Source organism: Haemorhous mexicanus, chromosome 5 (genome assembly GCF_027477595.1).
Source record: "Haemorhous mexicanus isolate bHaeMex1 chromosome 5, bHaeMex1.pri, whole genome shotgun sequence".
Taxonomy (NCBI): Eukaryota; Metazoa; Chordata; class Aves; order Passeriformes; family Fringillidae; genus Haemorhous; species Haemorhous mexicanus.
This window is the reverse complement of record NC_082345.1, coordinates 69,649,631-69,666,365: the sequence shown is the minus strand read 5'-3', so window position 1 is coordinate 69,666,365 and position 16,735 is coordinate 69,649,631. Positions and strand designations below refer to the sequence as shown.

Here is a 16,735-nt window from a genome sequence, read left to right as displayed (position 1 = left end):
CCATGTCTTCTCCAAACACAGCACCTTTTCCTGAACAGCAGTCCTGTTGCTTCCTTGTCCTTCAGCTGTGGCTAGGACCAGGCATTTTAGAGTCCCTGGGCAGCAGCCCAGCCTTCCTACAGCAACAGAGAAATTGTGAGAGTCTTCTTCACCTTGGAGACTACAAAAAACTTTCTCATTATGCCTTCTAAAACCACTTAGAAGATTCTGTCACCTTCAAGAGTTGTAGACAATTGTCAACATCCTTGTTCCAAAGCTTGCACTTGTTATTGTTACTTAGTCAAAACATCCCAGTAAGGACTCATTAGCAAGGCACCACTATGGTTTGGGGTTATTTTTTTCAATTGAAGTGACATGCTACTCCTGATGGAGAGTGGTTATCTTTTTTCCTATAGCCTTGAGAATAAAGAAGTAATGGAGAAAAATTTTCTCATTTTCATTGAACCGACAGCATTATAACATTGCTTGCTTTCACAGAAATGTGAACAGTTCAGATGAAAATGGATTTTTTTCTTTTAAGATATCTATTGTTGTAAAGCTGCTGTTGTCAATAGAGAAAACAAAGGGTTTGGCCAAAATTCAAAATAAAACTTGTTCTAATGTATTAATCTTTAATATAAAAAAAGATTTGAAGGTCCCATAAATTTGTTTGTTTTCCTGTGCTGGCAATTACAACAGAGAGTTATTTGTGGAAATGCCCATTCCCCAGCAAGGGCTGGTACCAAATCCTTAGGGTGGCAGTACGTGCCTTGATTGGTTTTGGCTTTTTTTTAAAAAGCAATACGTTTTGGCAGCATCAGCCTGAGTTTCTTCCTTCAGCCCTGCAGCCCTGCCTCACTAAATCCCCATTTAGGGCTCTCCTGGGCATGGGGGTGTACCTGCCTGTGTTGTATGGCTTGGTCTGGAACAGGCAATTGAAGGGGCAGCAATACAGATCTGCCACTAATCCTGTATAATATCACTGCTTCCCTGAGAGCAGGAGTGAGGCTTTTCTCTCCAAACAGCAGGAAGGTGGCTATTTAGAGCCCTAGCAATTTTCTTTCCATTTTGTTGGCTTTGGATAAGCATCTCCTTCCTTTCATGCTTTGCCCAGAAGTTTCACTGCTGGTTACTTATGTTCACGTAGTCACTGAATGAGTCTTTTAGATTTAGTTCTGCTTCTCTCAGCTCTTGGTAATTTACACTGTGGTGCACCAAAGTCAATTAAATAGCTGGTGTTTAATTCAGGTGGAAGGGGCTTTGCAGCAAGGCATATAATAAATGTTAAATCCATATATGCCACAGTGTGAGAATTCATTATGATACAGTGGGATCTCTCTCAGGCATGACGTGGAGTCATTCTGATTAAATGGTTACACTTATTTAAACAGAAAAGGCTTTTCATAACAACCTGCAAAGCTTTGAAGTGAAATAACACGGTGTTGAATCAAGATGCAAAACGAATGTGGGCGTTCTCAAGTCCATTCTTTTACATGGAAAACATTATTAAAAGTTTTCTTCTGGGGGAAGGTTCTACAGGCTGTGGTGAAGGGGACAGTAGGAGCCTGGTGAGTGCTACGTGTGTGTGTGTGTTGTAGAAGCCATTCCATGATTCTGTGGCAGAAAAACAGGCTCAGTTTCCCAGGCATGCTCATGTCCCAGCTCCAGCCTATGTTCCAGGCTGTGCAGTCAGGTAGGTGACTCTGGTCAAGAGTCTGTAAGTGACTCCAGAGTCAGTGCTGGGCTGACTTGTGCCTTCACTTGCATTGTATTACAGCAGGTGATGAGGAGCATTATCATCCCATTCACATTCACTCTGAAAGGAAAGACCTCTCACTACACATTTTTTCTGCATTGCCCCAAAACCTCCACATAAGGGTGTGTGGTGTTTGTGAGGTCCCCAGGACGAGGTGAGAGAGAGACTCTGACTCCAAGTTCTCAGAAGGCTGATGTATTATTTTATAATATTATATTAAAGAATACTATACTAAAACTATATTCAAGAAAGAGAAGGATACAACAGAAGGCTTAAAAAAATGATAATGAATCTTGTGACTCTCTCTCCAGGGTCTGACACAGCCTGATGGTGATTGGTCATTAAGTTAAAACAATTCACATGAAACCAATCAAACAACCACATGTTGGATAAAGGATCTCCAAACCCCATTCCAAAGCAGCAAAACGCAGGAGAGGCAAATGAGATGATATTGTTTTCATTTTTCTCTGCCACCTCTCAGCTTCCCAAGAGGAGAATCCTGGGCAAAGAGGATTTTTCAGAAAAGATGATGGTGACAAAGGGTCTATTTTTAAAGCCAGGTTGATTCATATAGATTTCTGTGGCTGGGCTGGGTGTCAAGGCCTTAAACAGGAGAATGTAAAATCTAGATTTTTTTTTGTGGAAATGCAGGTTGCTGTTTGAAACCCTGTTTTGACTTCTTTTTGCAGCGCTGTCGTTACCTTCTCTTACAGAAACTATTTTCATAGGTCTGCAGAAATACTTGCCATAGGTTTCTGCTTTAAACATTCTCCCTGGAAAATTATTCAGTGGAAAATGAATGTGGAGGATTTTGTGGTTTTCTTTTTCTTTTTTTTTTAAAGTTTCCTGAAACACTGGTTAGGTCTGCTGTAGCCAAACTTTTACTTTTTAAAGCATTTTATAGAAAAAGAAAACACTGTTGCTGGTGAAGCCTTTCTTTGATGCATTTATAGAACATGTGCTCATTTCATTCTGATTCATGCCACATGGTTATATCTTAGCCTGTAAAGGCCATTTTTTTCTCTTAAATTGGAGGAAAATCGTGTTCAGAGATCCAAATATTTATGTCATCTTTTCCCTTCTCCAAGACAAAATTCCCATTTGAGGCTGTGTGATCCCGGCTTAGCTGAAAAGGGCTTTCTCTACTAGTTCTGAAGATGGTTTGGGGGAGTTTGGTGTTTGTTCTGTCTAATTATTCTGTTGGCAAGGAGCATTTAACCACTCTGTAATTGTATTTTCTTCATCCCTCACTGATGATACTCTAAGGAGCACTGATATCCATGAGTGAGACGTAGTGGAGCCTTTAAATGTCCAGATGTCTCTGAGGAAAGAAGATACAGTTCTCCAAAATGCATTGTAAAGAAAGAGTCAGAAACACAGAAAGAGAGCTGAGATTTTAAGACCTGCATTAGCATAAACAGAGGCAGCATTACTAAAAACTGGGCTTGGCATCTGTAATATGAAAAATCAGGTAGAAAATTAAAATTCATGCAATTATTTTTCTCTACTGTAGGGTTTTTGCCATGAAAAAAATCTGCTGTGAGTCTCTTGCAGTTACAGAAAAGGGGATATTCCTTCAGGAGAACACAGAGCTAGGCATCCATTCTGCCATGGCTGTGATGCTTCTTGTTTTGATGGTGATGTCAGATATATTCCATTTTAAAGTGCATGGTCACCCTGGTGCAAAACATTATCCAGTGCCATGGGACAGGAGAGGTGTAACCATAATTAAGCAATGCTGAGCAGAGAGGAGAGAAATTACCTTGCTCTGATTGCTCACTAGGCTTCTCTGTAAGAATATTTATCTCACTGCAGCCCAGGGTCTTTCCTGTCCATTAAAGCTTGTTTTCCTGTAAGCATGGAGCAGGACCACTTGCAGAAAGTGCTTCTGACATTTTGCTTCTTGGGGCTGAAAGCTCTCTGCCAGAGACTTTTAAATCTGCTCTTTTCAGATGCTTTTGAAGATGGATTTGTTGTAGAGAGGTTTTGCTTTCCATTGGTGCTGTCCTGCCTTGTCTGAAGGGTGGTGAGGGAAATGTAGGTTAGCTCTCTGTCACTGATGATTGTGTCACCTGACAAAATCTATTTTAAAAGGAAAATTTTCTAGAGAAAGGCATTTTATTTTGCACTCTCTTCCTCTGCAGCCTAACATGGTTGCAGCTGGAGTCCCTCTCCTTGCTATTGACATGTGACCACTGTCAGGAGAGCCATGGCAGCTCCTAGAAACAGCAAGTGGGAGCATTCTGGGGAAAGAGCATTCCTCTGATGTGTGTGGGCATTTATTTTATAGTGGAATGGGAGCGAGGAGTGCTTGTGACATGTGCAGGAGTGCTCATGCCTGCAGACAGGAGCAGGCAGGGTTGCTGCTGGAAGTGATTCACACCAAGATGGAGAGGTGCTTTTGAACAGTCTCTCCTTTAATCCTGGTCCCACCTGAGCTAAATTAGCTAAAGAAATGTGCTAGTACATTCATGGCTGTGTATGTTTGAAAGTTTAGAGCAAAAAGGCAACAGTTTGCACAACACCACAGGTAAAAAAAGTGGGAAGGAAAGGAAAAATAACAAAATAACTGATGAGCTGCTGTCTGTTCTTGGCTGAAGGTCCAGAGCTTCTCCCTGGCCTGAATTTCCTTGCAACACGCTGTGAAATGTGGCCAGGTGATGATCATACAACAGATTTCCCCCTGTGGCTGAGCTTTCTTGAGCACAAGCCTGCTCTCAGCCCGCTCCACTTGGCATGTGTCTTCATCCAAGGGTTCTTCCTGTACAGGGGGTTTCACTGCAGGTTTCCCTGGTCACACTGGACATGCTGCTCCCCAAAACTGCAGCAGCACGGTGTGCCAGAGATATTGGAAGCTTTTCTTGTTACTGGTCTCATGTTCTGCTCTAGGTCACCTAAAGCCAGTGTGTTCCACAAGCCCTTTGTGCTGGTGGAAGGCAGGCACAGCAATATTTTATTGCTTGGTCCCTTTGCCTGGTGTGTGACAGCCTCTAGCAAGGCAAATGGCACTAAGGTGTGCCTCTGCCATCAAGAAGGACCACTGCAAACCCCAGTGGGCCCTTAATGAATCAGGAAGGGTTGTTTGGCTCTCAGTTCTGGTGTGTGGCTCCTGGCACAGCCCTGGAACAGGGGCTCTCAGTGCAAGCCCAGGGACAGTGGCAGAGGAGGCAGCTCATGGCTCAAAAGAGGAGGAGGGAAAAGCAGAAGCTGAGCCATATGGAAGAGAAAGGAGAAGTAGACACAGCACCTCAGTGGTAGGTGCTCATTAGGCTGTCTCTGATGTTCTGAGAAGACAGAGTTTATCCTGTTAAATGAATTCTAATATTCTTCTCTAAGCTGAAAAATGGAGCAGTGTGGGTAAAGGACAGGTCTTTTTATCTATGGAAAAGCATTCTAGCCTGTTTACCAACAAGGTGGAACAGGAACCAGTGGCTGCTGCTCTTAAAGTCTTGTGAGGATGTTTTTGTGGTTAGAGCACACAGTTCTGAGAATCTGGAGTTCTTGTCTTGCTCTGTCATTGATTTACATTGTGGTCTCAGATCACTTTGTCTTCTAATTTCCCTGCTCGCAGAAAGAAAATACCTTCCTAATTAATTCTGGTAAGATTAACTGGGGTTTTGTTTGTTGGGGTTTTTTCTCTTGAGTCAGTGCTGCTCTTTATGGAGCAAGTTGTTAAAAGAAATAAGAGTGCTGAAGTCTGGCTTCTGGTGTTGTTCACTGAGGAGCACTGTGGTCCATCTGTGCAAAAGTGAATGGACTTGTTTGCTAGGACCTATTGACTGTTTTGAAAAACATATTCAGGCATGCCTTAATCCCACACTCTGCAGTAGCTGTGCAGTGGCTTTATCCCTGCATCCCATCCATGTCTGGGCAGAAACCTCCAGCAAACAGAGCCCAGGCTGTCTGGTGACTCAGTGCAACAGCATGACTGTGATGGCCATCATCATTGCATAGATTTATTTATCCCTGTGATGTAGGTATGTGGAAATCTCAAGCAGCAGATGTATGACAGCCAGAGATAAAAATCTACTTACATAAAGCCAGGATTTCACCTACTGTGCATAGATGTGGGGGCAGCCAAATGCATCATACCATCAATGGAGGGAAACAAAAAGAATCATCAGTTAAAATTTGGTAAGGAAGAGCTATAAAGCAGCAGCTTAAACCCAGACTGGGTAGAAGCTGAACAGCAGTATCCTGAATTTTAATGTTCATTTCTTTGTGCTGCAGGGAGGTGGAAGTTGTTCTTGCAGATATGGGGATGTAGGAGCAATGTGCCAAAGCACGTGGTACAGGGGGCTCCAGCACCTCTGCTCATGCTTCCCCTGTGCAGTGAGACTGGATCTGTGTGGAGGCAAGGTGTGCTGGGTGATTTGGGAATTCCCAGTGTGCCTGGGTGCTCTCCAGCTCAGAAGGAAAGTCATACTTGTGTCTCATCCCCATCTCTCTCTTTGTACATGCAAAGGAGTAAACTCAAGGTGATGGTTGTCCCAGGATCCATTACAATAACAAGATAACTAGTTAGCAGCTCTGTGTTTGAAACACTTGCCCTAAATAATAAACACCAGAAAGGGCCTTTGGAGAAGGGTGCTTGGGGCCATAAGATTATACTTCATATATAAGTGCAATCAGACCCACCAACCCTGCTGTGAAAATTGTCTGGGTGTGCTTGGGCATCATATTCCCACTCTGGGGGTGGATATGAATGATCTTTTTGACTCCTATCTCTACCAGTAAATACAGAAGGTGTGCATTGGAGCTGTCCACTGAGCTGTGCCCAGGCACTGGCCAGGAGGATGGCTGGCTCAGGGTGAACCAGCTCAGGGGAGCGTGCCATCAGCCCTGTCAGTGTGGGCAGTTGTGGGGCAGTGTGCTGTTTCTGTTCAGGGACAGAGCAGGCACAGCCTCCAGGCCTCTTGTCCTCCTTTGGGAAGTGAAAATCACAGCCTTTTTTGTCATATGTGGATACTGTGAATATAAACATATTAAACTCTATGAAGTTTTGAGATAATAATATCAGTTTAGGCATGTAAGTGCCTCGGACGAATATATTGTGCAAACACCAAGTGGATTAAAGTACAACATCTGCACAGTGATATTGCTTAATAGCTGGTTTAGTTCCATTTCAAAGGATTTCTCAAAATAAATTGCCTGAATCCTACTCCCTCTCTGCAAAAAATATGGACACTGTCACCAAAAAGCCATTAAAAGAGAAAAGCAAAGCATCTAAAAGCTTTCTCCTGGTTTAAATTTTAGATTTCAGAGTGGGAACAACTCCATTTATCCATTAAATGTTGGTCTGGCACCACTCTCCATCACCCTGTGGCACAAATCACTGCACCAAGAGCTCCTTCTGGCTCTTTTCAGAGCTTTCTGACACAACTCAAACTTCAGCCTCTCCACAGTCTCACCACTGGCATGGGGGTCACATGAAGTGGTTTGAAGAGTCACATTCTGCCACCTAATTCCCACCTGTGGATGCCAAAATTTATTTAGTCACAGGTACCTCAGCTTGGTGATTCAGTCTTTCCCAAGGGCAGGACAAGGAGGAGAAGAAATGGGAGAGGGAACCCCAGCTAGCAGCAAGAGAATTGGCTCTGTGGCAGGAGAATTGCCTCTAGGTTTGAGACACTGTCTGGTGTAGCCTCAGTCATGCACACACCATGCCATGTGGCTGTGAATGCAAAATTTACTTCCTTGCTGTTTACTTAATCTACAGCCTCTCGGTAGTAAATTATATTCATTGCCTCCAGTTCCTGTTCCTGTGGAATAGTTATTTGCAAGGCAAAGGAAATACGTACTGGTTTTATTCTGTTTGGACTTTGAATGTATAAAATAGTCCATTTCCTTTAGTCTGAAGACACAAGTGCCCTTTAGAATGTTAATATTAGCATTGTGTTGAGAAAAAAACTAATTTTTTTTTCCAAAACCTTACTTCTTGTGTTATGACTCATTTCAAAGAATTGGACATTCTTTATGGTTTTCAAAGAAATTCCTAAACCAGGTATCCTACTTCCCTTCATCTTGAATTCTTACTCAGCAGATAACATCAGATTCCAGGGTAGCTTAGCCTTGCACTGTTAAGCTGTGAAGCCTTTGCCCTGTAGAACTCATTGGTAGAGAGAGGTGAAAGGCAAATACAGTTTCTTGTAAGGTTTTACTTCTGGCAACAGATTCAGAATTTCTTTTGAAGATTCCAAAATTTTACTTTCTGGAAAGTTATAGAGTCACTGAAGGGTTTGAATCAGAAGAGACTTTTTAAAAATTATTTAGTCCAACCACCTCTGCCATTGAGCAGGGACATGTTTCATTAGATGAAGTTACTCAAACCTCCATCCAGCCTGACCTTGAACATTTTCAGTCTCTTAATTACATGTCTGAATGTGTGGTGAGGGCTTTGCCTTGGCTCCCACAGAGACAATGTGATGGTGTCAGGCCACGCAGGGTGTTCCAGCCAGGCTTCTGCAGATGAATCATCTGAAGGGAGGTTTTTGAAGGATTGGGCTCTTGCATTTGATTCACTTTCCTTGGCAAGCTGAAAATAGTGTGCATTGTTCTCATAATCCTTAGCAACTTGAAAACTGCCATGAATTGAATACATTTTAATCTTTACCCACAGCAAGGAAATAGACTAATTCAGTTATTCCTGCAGTTCCTTAGCTAATGTTAATTAACTGATGGGTTTGTATTTTTCCAGCAATTTTCTAAACATTTCCCTTATCATTTCAATGAGCTCTTTACAAATTATGAGGCAGAGTGAATAGATTTATTTCTATCATGTGCATTAATAAGTCCATGCAATATGTTAAAATAAAACTGTCCAGGAAACAAAGATCCATTCCCACAATCTCATAAATCATAGATTACCAAGATTAGTAATCCCCTGGATATGAGTTTTGCAGGGAAGTTGTTAACAGTTTTGTTATAGAACAAAAACAAACCAAGGCGAGGTTGAGAAGTGGAACTGCACATTGGTGGAGTTGTAGGGTACATACAGGACAGAGACCACAGACCCACCAGATTCTGCACCAATCCTGCACCAAATTGATCTGGATGACTGAATTTCATCTTTGGCTATTCCGAGTACTGTCTTGAGCTGCACTTTATTTCCTCTGAAATACACTCCTCAGCTGATTTACAAGTAATTTGGAGGATGACTTGTGTGTGGTCAGACAAATTGTTGAAAGCCCTGGATTGGTAACTTCAGTCTCCTGTGCTTAAAGGTGTAAGTGATAAGGGTTGTGGTACACTTGGGAAGATCAGCCCTCAAATGCCCAGGACAAATGACCACAGATGTTGTGTGATGCAGAGGAAGCACCAAATGTCTGCATTGGGGTAAATTTTGTCTTCAAAAACAAAGGAATGGCTGTTCTTTGGCTACAGTGATCTGGTGCTCACTACCAGCTTTCTGGAGGAGTTACAGTTGTGTCTTGAAACAGCACTGACCTGGTGATTTCTGCCATGATCTGGCCCCTGGGCTCAACTACATAGAGCAAAGACTTCCCTCTCCTGTGAAAACTGCATTAAGCAACAGGCTGATGAAAATTAACAACCACCAAACCCTCTGGGACCATTGGATAATCTCATTTCACGTTCAGCAAGGATACTCTCTTCCTTTTACTTTTACTTGGTACAAACCAAACACCTCAGAGGGACCTTTGAGGACTCTGTGGAGAGATTGGAAGGAAGGCAGAGAATAAACAGGACGAGTGGGATGAGGATGGTGGCGAGCAGCGCTGATCTGCTTTATGTACCCAGCCAAGGAGTTGGTGAGGGCTCTGACACTGCCTGGGGCTTTCTCAGCCCTGCAGAATGCAGAGGCTCTGTGTCCATGCTCACATCTAGGGGCACAACCTGCTGTGGCTGAGTTCACCTAGGAATTTTCTGCTAACTTTGATAGAATCAGTCCTGTAGGTGAAAGATTAGATTTTGCCTCTGAAAAGAGCAGCAGTAATTAAAACAAAAACAACAAAACAAACAAACCAGCATTGCATGGGTTGGTAGAGTGGTTGTGATAAGCTAGGGAAGTAAATACTTTGGTGGACAAAATTTGCAGAGAAAAGGGTAGGAGTGGACCAAACCTGCTGCTTACCATGAGGAATTCTTCCCAGGCCTGTCTGCTTCAGGCTTACTAAACAAAGAGGGCAAAGGGCTCATTCATGACTTCTGGGCAAGCCCAGGGCAAACTTCACCTACCCTGCTTGTGGCCAGGCTGCTCTGCACCTCATGTACATCCACAGCACAGAGCAGTGGCCCTTCTCTCCTTGGGGCCTCAGATGGTGCCATGATGTCCCTCAAATATGATCAATATGCTGCTGGGCATTTTCCAGGTCAGGGGCTGTCACAGTATGAGGAGGACCACGTTGCTGTCCACTTTCACAGCCTGGCACAGAGCGTGTGACCAGTTTGGGAAGCTGGAATGTGTTGGAGAGAGATCTCTTTGTACTGATCCAAAGCAGAGCCAGGGTGTGACCTGGGAGGGAATCCTTGAACCTCATGCATTCTGTGCCAAAGTGAGTGCTTAGGCTCATTTCCTGGCCATTCTTTGGTTGGCAGTTGTAGGTGTGTCTTGCTCTAAGCAGATGGAGACCCCAAAGTCCTGACAGTGGGTTGGCATGGTCAGATCCTCAAGCAAATCCACAACCTTCTTGAGAGGACCTTCATGTCTCCCATCCCAGTCAATTTGAGGACTGGGGAGGAGGGGGCTTAGGGCTGGACTTGGTGTCTCTAGTCCTGGAGGCCGGGCTGGTTGCTCCTGTTCCAGGGCAGAGAGGACACTGCTGATGCCAAGCTGAGCACAGCAGCTGGTGGGTAGGAGTCAGTGCTGAGGCAGCATCCTCTGCTTCCCTAGTGGTGTGAAGAGCTGCTCGGCCGCGAGGGACGGGAGGAGGGAGTAAGTTGGGAGGAAGCTGTCACGGATCTGCCTCTCACTGCTGCTGGCAGTCCCACGCTGGCTGAGTCAGAGCTGGCGGGAAAGGCGAGACACTCCGGTGGTCTCTGGAAAATCCACACTCAAAGGCAGGGAGGAGGAGAGAACCAACAGGACCCCCAGCCAGAGAGCCTCAAGCCTGGTCTTGCAGAGTGGATGAGGATGAGGAAGGCTATGCTGGAAGGCTGTGGAGTGCAGGAGTTGTGTGCTGTCTCACACCCCTGAAAATCATGATTTGACATCATGGTTGGCTGTTAGGAGGCTCAGCCTTCAGTGTAGACCAAGTCACCACATTCGAGCTGCTGAGAGCAGCCCAGCAAGGTGTGCAATGTCCAGCACAGCATCCAGTGAGTTTTCCTTTCTTGCTGCCCTTCAGCCCTCATGTCGTGGGTTCACTGGCACTCACATAGCCAACCCAGCACTCAAACACTGTTCTGATCAATCACACTTTAAAGAGTTCTCCAGGAGCTACTTGATGTGTTTTATGTCATTCTCAGTTCAGATGTGCAAAGCCAAACAGGGTAAGCTTTGAAAGCAAGTTTATGTCGGCAGTAATCCAGAGAAGAATTAGCAAAGGCTTCAAAGTTAAATTATCCAAGATAGCATGTCAAGCCATTGAATTTCAGTTCAGCAGCTTGCCAAAATATTCCAGGATGTCTCTTATGATGTATTTCATTGTTTCTTATAATTTGAGTTGTAGGAAAGTGATTAAAAATAGGATTGCATCCCTGTTTCTCTTTGATTCACTGTCTGAAATTTCAAGATATTTAAAAGGTATTTATACTCATACATTTATACTTTTGCTGTCATTCATTTTACTATGCAGTTTTAAAGTGATTCAGTTCAGCAATTAAGGTCTAAACTAAATTGTCAAACACACAAAAGGATATTTGCATGTGTTACTTACAGCATCCATTTCAAGCTGATTTCCCAGAGAGAAACATGGCCTTTCTGTTCCTTCTTCACATATCTCCTAATAATTTTTGGACCATTGATTACATCAGAGATACATCTGATGGAGGAGTAGAGTTATATCTTGGATATAAGTGGATCCCTGTGTGTTTTGTGTTGGTATCTCCCTGCTAAAGAGAGATCCTACAACCGTGCCTTCAACAGAAGGAAACATATTCTTGTAAGATTTCAAAGTGGTAGCATGTGCCCCATAAACAGCTCAGTGTTTCCTGGTGACTGAAGCAGAGGGGTGTTTCCTTTTCCAAGTATAGAGTGGTTATTTTGAGGGCTTGACAGGGGAATGTAGAGTTTCATGCATCACCCACGATGTTTGAAAAAGCATTAGGATATTGAGACTATCTGAGACAAGAAGTACAGAAATGTTTTAAGAGGCTGGCAGAAATGCCAAAGAGTTTAAAAGAGCTCAAAAGGTTACTTTGACCAAGCAGTGATGAATACAGGGTATGTTATGCACAGTATGTGGTGGATGCAGGCTGCTAGGGGAGAGAAACTGGCTGCTGCTGGAAAACAGTGACAGACTTTTCTGATTCCAAACTCTGACTGCAGGTGTCAAAAAAGCCAGGAGACAATCCCTGTGGTGCTGTTAACCTGCAGCAGCAAGTATGGCTCTGCAGATCCCTCTGTTTCTCAAGAAGAAACATCAGCAAACCCCCAGTCTAGGACACAGTCTTAAGCTGTGCCAAGGGAAATAAAGGTTGGATATTAGGAAAAAGTTTTTTATGGAAAAAGTGATAAAGTACCAGAATTGTCTGCCTGGGGAGGTGGTGGAGTCACCATCCCTGGATGTGTTTAAAGAAAGATTGGATGTGGCACTGGGTGCCAGGGTTTAGTTGAGGTGTTAGGGCATGGCTGGACTCAAGGATCTTGAGCATCAATGATTCTGTGGTTCTGTGACACCGTGCTCTGGGAGGGCACTTGGGTTAAAAGCTTATGTGTGCATGTGGGACATTGCTCAAAACCAGTGAAGTCACAGAGAGTTTTTCCATATGCTCAGTGAGCTGTGATTAAGGCTCTTGGTGAGGTGAGAAGGAAGTATCCATTTTTTTTCAGGGAAAAGTAAATACCGGCTGCAGAAAATCCTGCTCGGCAAGAAATTCCAAAGAAAACTTTGGAGCTCATCTCTCCTGTGACATTAAGTTATGGTAATTTTAACATATTCTTTTGAATTTTAGAAGACAGTAAGATGTGCTCCATAAACAGATCAGAGCTTCCCAGTGGCAGGGAAGAAGTGTTTGTGGTTTGGGTGTTAGTGATGGGGTTTCCAGATGCCCTCAGAAGGAGAAGGAGATCCTGACAGGGTCTGTGATATAGCAGCAGTGGTGATTCCAATGGTAGCTCACAGAAGAAGAGCAGGAGAATTTGGGAAGCATCCCATTGGGTGCAAGACCTTTGGGAACAGCCACACTCTGAAAGGACATCAAAGCTGAGGTTTCCATGGTGGTGCTGGGTTTGAGACATCCATCTCAGAGTGTAGGAATGGTGTGAAAGGAAGAAAAGCATGAAAGAAAGGAAATTTTTATTATGGGTATGAGGACACACTTTCCTAGTAGTTGAAGTTCTCTGAATGAAATGAGAGCAGATCTATCACTCAAAGCTGAGCAGTACAGAAAAGTGGAGAGCATTCTGCAACTCAGGGACAACAATTAAAAATTTGATGGACAGAACGATGCAGGAATTTTTCTCCCTGCTTCTGTCTAGTGTGGTTTGAAATTGCCTCTAATGCCAAGAAAATCACAGCAGAAACTGGCTGATATTGCCAATGCACTGGGTCTGGTTCCCTGAGATCTGTAATGGGCCATATAATGAATTTCCTCCTAAAATTTTGCATAGTACATTTTGTGTTTTAGTGATGGAAAATATGTCTCAGGCTGATTCTCCTCTGGAGTAAAAATTTTCTGAGTAACATTTGTCTTCAGATTTTACCATTTTATAAATGGCTTTGTTCTGTTTTCCTTTTCCCAAATACGGAAATTCACTCTGTGAAAGAAAATTCTTTCAAGATCTAGTCTGAATATAGAAACTACTTTTGTGCAAATCCGAATATAAACTTAAGAGAAGAGACCAACTAAACCTCTTGAGGATATTACATCAATCTCAAAGTTAATAAGGTGGAAGAGAATGTGTTTTAGATTTTATATTAACTTCCTTCAGACTAAGAACCGTTTTTCCTTGCACTTCAGTTTCCATCTCATTAATTTATTAATAATTAAACATCTGAAAAATAAAAGATCTGTTATTTCTCATATAACATCAATCAATAGATTTCTAATTAACCAGCCTTAGAGCGCTGAGAAGCAGTTGCTCCAGCAACTGTTTCTACTACCAGCAAATTTCAGATGAAGAAATACTGTTTAATTGTTTTTCTGTTCCAGAACTGAAACCAGAGGCCAGCTGAGATTTGGGGGTTTTTTTAGCACAAGGGCCAAATCTAAGGTGGCACCCTGGGAGCATCTCCAGCATCCTGGGCCCATGTGTGTGCTCTGGGTGGATCCTGGTTTGTGTCCTCTTTTGATTGGAAAACCTGAGAGGATGGACAGGGAAGGACCCATGCATGCTCCCAGCCTGACTGTGGGGATGCTGAGAGGTTAGTAAGGCTCTAACCCATTGCTCTAACCCTGGAGATCTCACAAGTCCTGGAGCTCACAGATCAGAAAAACAGCAGAAGGTGATGTGAAACATTTGGAAGAGAAAAATGTGCTGTAGGGCACAGAAGGAGCCTGTGGTGGTGTCAAAACAGAAAGACACAATTTTCAAAACCTAGCTTTGCCCATTTGCAGGCTGAAGCTGTATAACCAGCTACTCTCCAACACTTCAGAAATCTCCTGGGATTTGCTGGAAGAGAAGGTGTTAAAGGTACATTTCATCTTGTGATCCTGCAAATGCTTTCTGATGTAACTTTGTCCCCATAAATAACCCCCTACACATGGAATTGAGAATCACATTCTCATATTATAGCTCCTGATGTGCCAAGTGCCTCTGACCGAAGGGATCTCAGCCCATGGAAAATATCCCTAGAAAATCTTTCCAGACTGATCTGTGTGCTCTTTCACAGGCATTTAAAATAAATCTTTCCTGGCTATTAGCTGGAAGGACAGCCGTGTGTATGGGGTGAAACTGCAGGAGCTCCTCCTTGGCAGTCTCAAATTCTGCCTGCTAACGTGGTACTGAGGCTCCTCCTGTGGGGATCAGGGAGAAATACAAAGGATGAAAGTACTAGAAATAAGGAGAAAAAGTGGCTGAGGAAGGAAGAGAAACATGAACTAAACACTGAAGGATGAATGAATCACTCAATATCCCTGCCAAATATAAAATAAACCCAGTAGCTGTCCTCCTCTTGCCACAAACCCTCAGAAGTTTCTGGTTTGTTTCTAAGTAACTTTTCTCCTTTTGCTTCTTGTTGGATGCAGCAGCACCAATTCAGAATGAAATCAGGGTCCTACTGGTTTGGGTTTTTTTTCAGGCAAACACAGACAGGTGAATGATGTTGTGTGAGCTCCAGGAAAGCCATGGCATCCCAGAGCTGCCTTCCAGAAGGCCGCACAGAGTTGCTTTGCTGCAGCTCAGATGTGACTCCTGCCACCCTTTCTGGAAATGACATCTACTGTGTCCTCCCAGAGAGGAAATACTGCCTGGTCATCATCTTTGCCCTTGGTTAACACTTGGTTTTCCCTTGGTTAACACTTGGTGAACACTTCTCCATGGTCCAGGGAGAGGTTTACACAATTACTAATCAGACATAGGCAATGAAGTTTTGCAAATTTGGGTTTTCTCAGTATCCATTAAAGCCTGGGAGTAAAACTGCAGAGGCCAGTCTGTGCAACAACAGAGAGGTAAGGACTAGAACTAGGACTAGGACTGGGCTGTGCAGGAATAGAGAGATAAGGGCCAGATGCCAGGAGGGACTTGGGCATCCCAAATTACATTTAGCTGGAGTATAGGGGTTGACAATCAAACCTGTCATAATGAAGACACTCAGCTGTTGCCATCCCTGAGGGTGGGAAAAGCTCCCTAAGTAGCCTGTTGCTTTTTACTCCAGTCTCTGACCAGTAATGAGCTCGGCACTAACTTAATTAGCCAAATTATCAAGTTCTTCCTCTGCTGAGCCCTGGGCAAGGTGGGTTTGGCAGCCAGACTCCTGCACTCTAACACAGAGCTGGTCAGGTCCAGCAGGAAGGGGAGCAGCAGGTTCTGCTGGTTCCAGATCTCTGTGCCAGGCTGGAACCCCACCCTTCCCCCAGCAGCTCCTGCAGTGGGGACCCATCCAGACCCTGGTGATGGGCCTTTGATTCCCTGCTGGGAAAAAAAAGCCAGGGGAATGCCTGAACCAGCCTAATGCTTAATTTTAGTATCAGAGGTTTTTCTCTTTCTTTTTTTTCCTTCTTGTTTTCTGTATTCCCAAAGCCATAGATTCAGTTCTCTTTCAAGATTCATGAGAGAATAGGGGAAAACAGTGAAGCTTTCTAAGAGACAAAACATCAATTTCATAGAAATGCAGCATAAGCTCATTTAATACTTTTCTTTTTACATCATAGGATGATTTTTGTGAAACTTTTTCCCACTTCTAATCTTGTGAAAAAGATAAATCAGAGAGAAAACTCATCACCAGTGCTTTGTGGACTGCTCACTTTTACAAATCAATGGCAAAAATATTTTCTGAAATTCTGTATACTTAAATTTTATTTCACACATCTTACTGTTCTTAATTTTTCTGCTTTTATGCTCTGGGGCAGACAACTTAGCTCTGCATCAGAGGAAGTCAAGAGCCCAAGAGATGAATTTTAATTAGAAGGCAATCAAACCACCAGATGGCTCTCTGATGTCTTAAATCTACACTTGGGTGAAATAAATTGACTTTTTTTAAAAACACCACTACAGTAAATTTTAAACAATGCCCCAAACCTGAAACATAAAGTCGTTCTGCATAGTTGTGAGAATAGTTTGTAGACTCTGAGGCATTTGTCAGAGTGTTTTATTTGTTTAATAAAAAGCATTAATATTTGAATTACTGGTTGCTTTTGCACTGTGCCCTGTGATCTATTCCCGGTATGACTGTTGTTTGAAAATACGTTTAATGTTTGGATTTAGTTGGACCAAATTAC

General features: G+C 43.3%; 1 protein-coding gene across 2 annotated transcripts in view; it reads left to right on the top strand.

Annotated features, from left to right (window-relative positions):
- The window catches only part of CAMK1D (calcium/calmodulin dependent protein kinase ID), a 217,509-nt gene that overhangs the window by 136,965 nt on the left and 63,809 nt on the right, over positions 1 to 16,735 (top strand). The gene's annotated exons all lie outside the window — the stretch shown is intronic.